We start from the raw sequence: 6000 nt of genomic DNA, 5'->3' as shown, positions 1-6000 counted from the left end.
ATTCCTTGGCTTGGCAGGTTATTACCAACGATATATTCCGTGGTATTCCGAGATTGCGAGTCCTTTAACGGATGCTCTCAGAAAAACAGAACCACAAACGGTAAAGTGGGATGACGCGAAAGAAAAGGCTTTTAGCATGCTGAAGAACGCACTAACGAGTCAGCCAGTGTTGAACGCGCCCGACTACTCTAAGCCATTCATTCTTCAGTGTGATGCCAGTGACAGGGGTATGGGGGTGGTGCTCTGTCAAAAAAAAGATGACGACAACGAACACCCTGTACTGTACGCCAGTAGAAAGCTTTCAGTTCGTGAGGAAGCATACCGTGCATCAGAAAAGGAATGCGCCTGCGTAGTTTGGGTGGTACAGAAGCTAGCTTGCTATATCGCTGGCTCAAGATTCACCATAGAGGCTGACCACTGTCCCCTCACATGGCTGCAGTCCATGTCTACGAAAAACGGTGGTCTTTTGCGCTGGAGCTTGGCTCTTCAACGGTACACCTTCGATATTCGCTACAAGAAGTCTAAGCTTAACGGCAATGCCGATGGTTTAAGTCGCTGCCCCTAGAGTATCGAAAGCCTCATGCTCATCCGGGTTTCCGTGGCATATTTTTCGTGGATTCATACGTTTTTCCGAAGTGAAGCCGATTGTTAGCTGATTTTAATAACCACGTCTTAGCGCTTTCAAGGAATGGCTGTTTTTAGTGTTAAGGGGGGGAGGACGCGCGTAGGAAATGGGAAAGGTGTAACGGGTTTTCTTTTTTTGTTAAAAGCCGGGTGTGTCTTAGGGGAGAGTGGCCTTGTGCTCGCTGCTTTGCGGTTATGGGTCCGGCACTGTTCTGGGGTGATTGCTTGCCCACGCAGGAGACGAAAAGTTGCGAGACCTGAGTGGAAAGACCAATTTCACCGGACCGTACCAAAGAGAAAAGTCAAGAGCGCCACGAGGACGGAAGACCACTCCCCGGAATCTACCTGCTACGAACGAAGGGTTGGTGACCTCTACGGAGAATCCTGATACCAAAACGCCGATCCCTCGTACAGCGGTTGCTGACCCCTACACGTCGGGATCTTCCTCCCCCGCCGGAGATGCTGTTAGGGTTGGCGTCTGACACCACGTGGCGGAGAGGTCATTCACCCTACCCCGTGAGAGCCCACGTGCACCGGAGGGGACATTCACCCGACCTTCGCTGAACCGAAGCCCACGTGCACCGGAGGGGTCATTCACCCGACTTTCACTTAACCGGAGCCCACGTGCACCGGAGGGGTCATTCACCTGGCCTTCTCTGAACCGGAGCCCACGTGCACCGGAGGGGTCATTCACCCGACCTTCTCCCCGCATTGGTCGATGAAAGGATCGACCTCTCCTCCCCGTGCTTGGTATTGCACGAGGAGGGGCCCTCTCTCCGTGCCTGTCACTTGTCATCGATGGAAGCAAGATCCCGCCCACACTTGTAGAGAGCTATTTAAGGGGCTCCGAAATGTACTTTGAGATACTTCTTACTTGAAACTTCATACTTCATGCTTTTCTTATTTTCTTTCAACTACCTTTGAAGAAACAGTGCAAGTTTCGCACTAGCAAATCGTCTCGCCCCAGCTTGGTCGCCATGATCTACCGGATGCCTGCAGCCCGCCGACAACGCCACGCTACCCAATAAGTAATGTCGGTCGAGCTTCGTTAGGCAGGCGCCGCTACTTCTCGGCAGCAGTACGGTACGCTACCCTGGAGTACGCAACAGTGCATGTGAAATGGCAACCGAAGTTCTCATTTCGGGAAATCGTAGCTGCGAAAAACGCAGTGCAAGATCGCATCATGTGGGCTGGGATTAAATCTGTTAACTTGTTTCTGGCAAAGAAACTTTTTTTATAATGTCACCATGTCTGAAACACAGTAAAGTAGGGTGCCCAATGCGGCGTCACAGTTACCTTCAACGAATGCAAGAGATCCACAAATATGTCTACGTGTATGTGAGGCATGCCGTTCCTTTAATTGCTTCAGTATTGTCCTTATGTTAGTGCGCCGGATAACTAAATGCAGCCGTTTACAATACAGAAGCTGCTTACTTGAGCGGACGTACTTTTTGGAATGGCATTACACTTAGGTATGAAATTTAAGATAAGCGTAACATGTTCTTCTCAGGAATCGTACTCGACAATAATTTCTTCCGTTTACACGTCTAGAAGAAAGCTGCAGGACGCAAGCGCCTTTTCTTTAATTAAAGAAATTTTGGCATTTTGAGTCTAGCGGTATCATTATGAGGCAGTTCTCATCCCCTGGGGTTCTTTTACGTGCACCTAAACAGCAATACACGAGTGTTTTTGCGTTTTCTTCCCATCAAATTCCGCGACCTGTTTTAAACCCTCGAGCTCGAGTTTAGCAGCGAAACACCATGTCAACTTTGTAGCGAGCGATTATGGTACCACGCAGCTTTTTTTTTTCGTTCTTGTTGAGTGTGGACTGGACAAATATTTCACATGGCTTCGGGGCCAAAGATTAGCTTATTTAATGGCTACCTAAAACTGTTTTCAGCGCCCGAGATCGGACCGCAATGAAAGATCCCCTACCAATTACACCACATTCTGTTGCGCTAGGAAGGCGGAAGCATGGATGGAATGTTGCACTGCAGTTGTTGTTTTATTTGTTTGAAATGGCAACCACGAAGCTTACATACGTTTTTTCGTCTCTGTTGCACGAGACCTAGTGATAGCAAACTAATGCGCAAAAATACGCACGAAAGATGCATGCTGCTTGAAGGAGAAAAATATTTGTTTCCCAAAGGAAACCGCACAGCAGCATAGTAGAATAAAACCAGACACTGCGGTCGGAATGCACGCACAATCACCGAGCTGCTATAAAGAAAATAAGCACCTCATATGCAATTATAAACACCGTTTGAGCGGTGTGAACGCATATAACAGCGCGCGAAATAGCACCAATGACCGTTCCGAGAAGTATCGCCAGCAGTTTACAGTGCTGCGGCCGTGACCAAAGCCACTTTGAAGAGAGAGGACCCCCGCGCGACCTCCTTTCTTTGACGTCATGCTAGTGAGATGGCTGTGTGGAATGGAGGAGAGCCGAGCCGGCGCGCGCACGCCGCGCCCGACACATGCATATCCTCCTTGGCTTCGCTTAGCTAAGCGTGACTCCTACTGCGTCTACGGCGTGGAAAAAAAAATTGCAAGGTTGCGCATGGGAACAACTGCTTTTTGTTTGTCCTTCAGCGTTACACTCCTTTAATAATTAAAAATACAAATCCAAGCAAATAACCCTTGAGTTGGAAATATCACAAAAACTCAGTGCTCTTCCGCTCTGTGAAGAAGTATGACCAGCGAAGCTGTGTATGTGGGTCCCTTAATAGCGAACTGCACCTCCGCCACGGGTCGGCCCGTTATTGCACTAGCTTCGGTATCGGCCAACATATGGGGAGTGCTTAATGCTTGTTTAACCTCCAACGCGGGTCGGCCCGGCATTCCACTATCATCGGGACTTTTTTTCTACAAGTGGACACGATAGTATGGAAAGTACCTCTTAACAGCTTCGCTCGAATATAGATCAAAACATACATAGAGATGCAATCTTCATATCCACGTGCTGGTGGGCTAGTTGGCTATACATGATTACAAAGAAGGCGCCAAATAAAACAGACGAAGGAAGGAGACACGAGACAACCACGTAGGCACTATCCAGTTCGCACAACAGTTTGGACGAATTTATGTCAGATGCTGCCAACACTGATTTAGGGGTAGGCGTTCACGTTGAAGGAGACGCACATTTTTGACAACATTGATAAACATTGCGCTTCGTAAGTCGGGCTTACGAAATAGCTGCTGGCTGTTTCTGCGCGAGTCCTCATCGGTTCGAACGCAACGATGCCTGGATGTTGCTGTGTGCCCGACTGCAAATCAAGTTAGGATGGCGATTGAAGTTTCCGAGCGCACAGATTTCCTACTGACCCGACGATGCGGGCAGCATGGACCAGAGCTGTTCCCCGGAAAGTCTTCTTCTCAACGAAGTACGCAGTTGTAAACATTTCTTTTCTATATTGTTTCTCTGTGTTCTCAGACAAAAAGCTTTCTTCGCGCGATTTATTCGCTCGCAGTTGCAAATGAATGATTTTGGTTACGTACGGCACCATCGTAACGCACGCGTACCCACTAAATCAGGTTATCAAAAAATTATTGGCAGGTTTTGCTCGCGCCATAAGAAAAAACTATTTTCTGGCAAAGGCTCGCAAGGCCAGGGTGGATACCGGCACTGTTTGTTTCGCTGGAGTGAACGCGGGGGCCATCTTCATTAACGAACACCTTACACCTGACAACAAGAGGTTGTTCGCTCAGGCTTTAGCGCTCAAGAAAGAAAAACGATGGCGCTTCCTCTGGAATTGAAATTGCCGTACAACGCAAGCATTTCTGAAGACAGCCGAGTTCACCGCATTAACTGTGAAGCGCACCTCTTTGTTATCTCTTAACCTGAATCACGTGCATAATGTCAATCCATCCTCAACAGACCCCTTATGGCTTCATACTTCACAGCGTCCGAACTAGATTCTTATCTTAAATCTCCTTGCCGATCCCTCGTACATTTGAATGCACGCAGCTTACGGAAACATTTTGATCACATTTATAATTTCCTATCATGGTGTCAACACCACTTTTCCATCATACGTGTAAGTGAAACCTGGCTCAGCGAAGCCGATAACAACTTTTTCTCTTTTTCGTCTTATACACCAGAAATACTGTCACCAAAGTGACAGCAGTAATGACGGCGCAGCTGTTTTCATTTCATCCCAGTTAGATTATTCTAGGCGTTGGGACATGACAATTAATTAAGTAAATTGCGAATCAGGGTGGATTGAGCTGAATGCATAATTTCTTGATATTGTGGACAAAAATTGAGTAGTTGGTTCTATTTATCGATCACCTTCGTCATCCATTAATTATTTTTGTTTAAAGCTAAATCATGTTTTGTACACGCTATCACTACAACGTAAAAAAAGCATCATTATTATGGGTGACATCAACATTAACCTGTTAGATGTTCACAGTTCACCATACACTGCCTAAACAGATACCTTGAACGGACATGGCCTCGAATCACTTGTAACTGTACCTACTCGGTGGTATATTAAAGGTCCGGATACACTAATAGACCACGCATTGTCGAACCTCATGATTACTCCTGGATCTGGATTCATTGGAGTTTCACTAACTGATCATTATCCGACATTCGTGCCTTTAAATTGGAATATGAATATCCAAGATATGCATGTTAACAGAAAATATATCGACAGAACTTCCTTTGTTATGAATATCGCCGAAGTCAATTGGAGCCCGGTCAGGTCGCAAGACAATCTAGAATCGCCTTCGAATTATTTCGTAATCTAATTTCTAACTCTACTTCCGAATCAACCACAGTAACGACGAGTAAGAAAAGGTTCGCTTTACCTCGTTGTCCGTCGATGACTGACAATCTTCTCAAACGCGTGCGCAGGAAAGTTAATCTTTATCAAAAGCAAAAAATAAGCCATTTAATTTGACCCGGCTGACTCGTTACAAGTGCTACCCGAATATTTCGAGTAGGCTTCTTAAAAACGCTAATGAAGAATATTATAAAAACGAAATTGACCATGCTGTCAACGATTCTAAAAAAAACACTGGAAAATTAACAATGAGTTTCTAAATATAACATCGTCAAACCCCGCCATAACTGCTATTCAAGTTGGTGAACACACCCTTAATAATCCTTCAGCCATTGCTAACGCCATTGTCCACTCATTGTGCCCCGACCAACCACGTCTCTGAGTTCACATCGACAAGGCTTATCATCATCTGCCACACAGTTTTCTCTGTCCAGTTTCCCCAGAAGAAGTGCGTGTCACCATTTTGAGCGCAAAAAACACGGGAGCTGGTTTGGATAACTTCAACTCACCTCGTGCAACCAGTGGCGTAGCTAGGTCGTCTGGCACCTGGGGCCCATAGGTCTTCTGTCAACCCCCCCACCCACCG

This window comes from Dermacentor variabilis, chromosome 4, assembly GCF_050947875.1.
Source record: "Dermacentor variabilis isolate Ectoservices chromosome 4, ASM5094787v1, whole genome shotgun sequence".
Lineage (NCBI taxonomy): Eukaryota > Metazoa > Arthropoda > Arachnida > Ixodida > Ixodidae > Dermacentor > Dermacentor variabilis.
Note: the sequence above shows the minus strand (reverse complement) of the source record.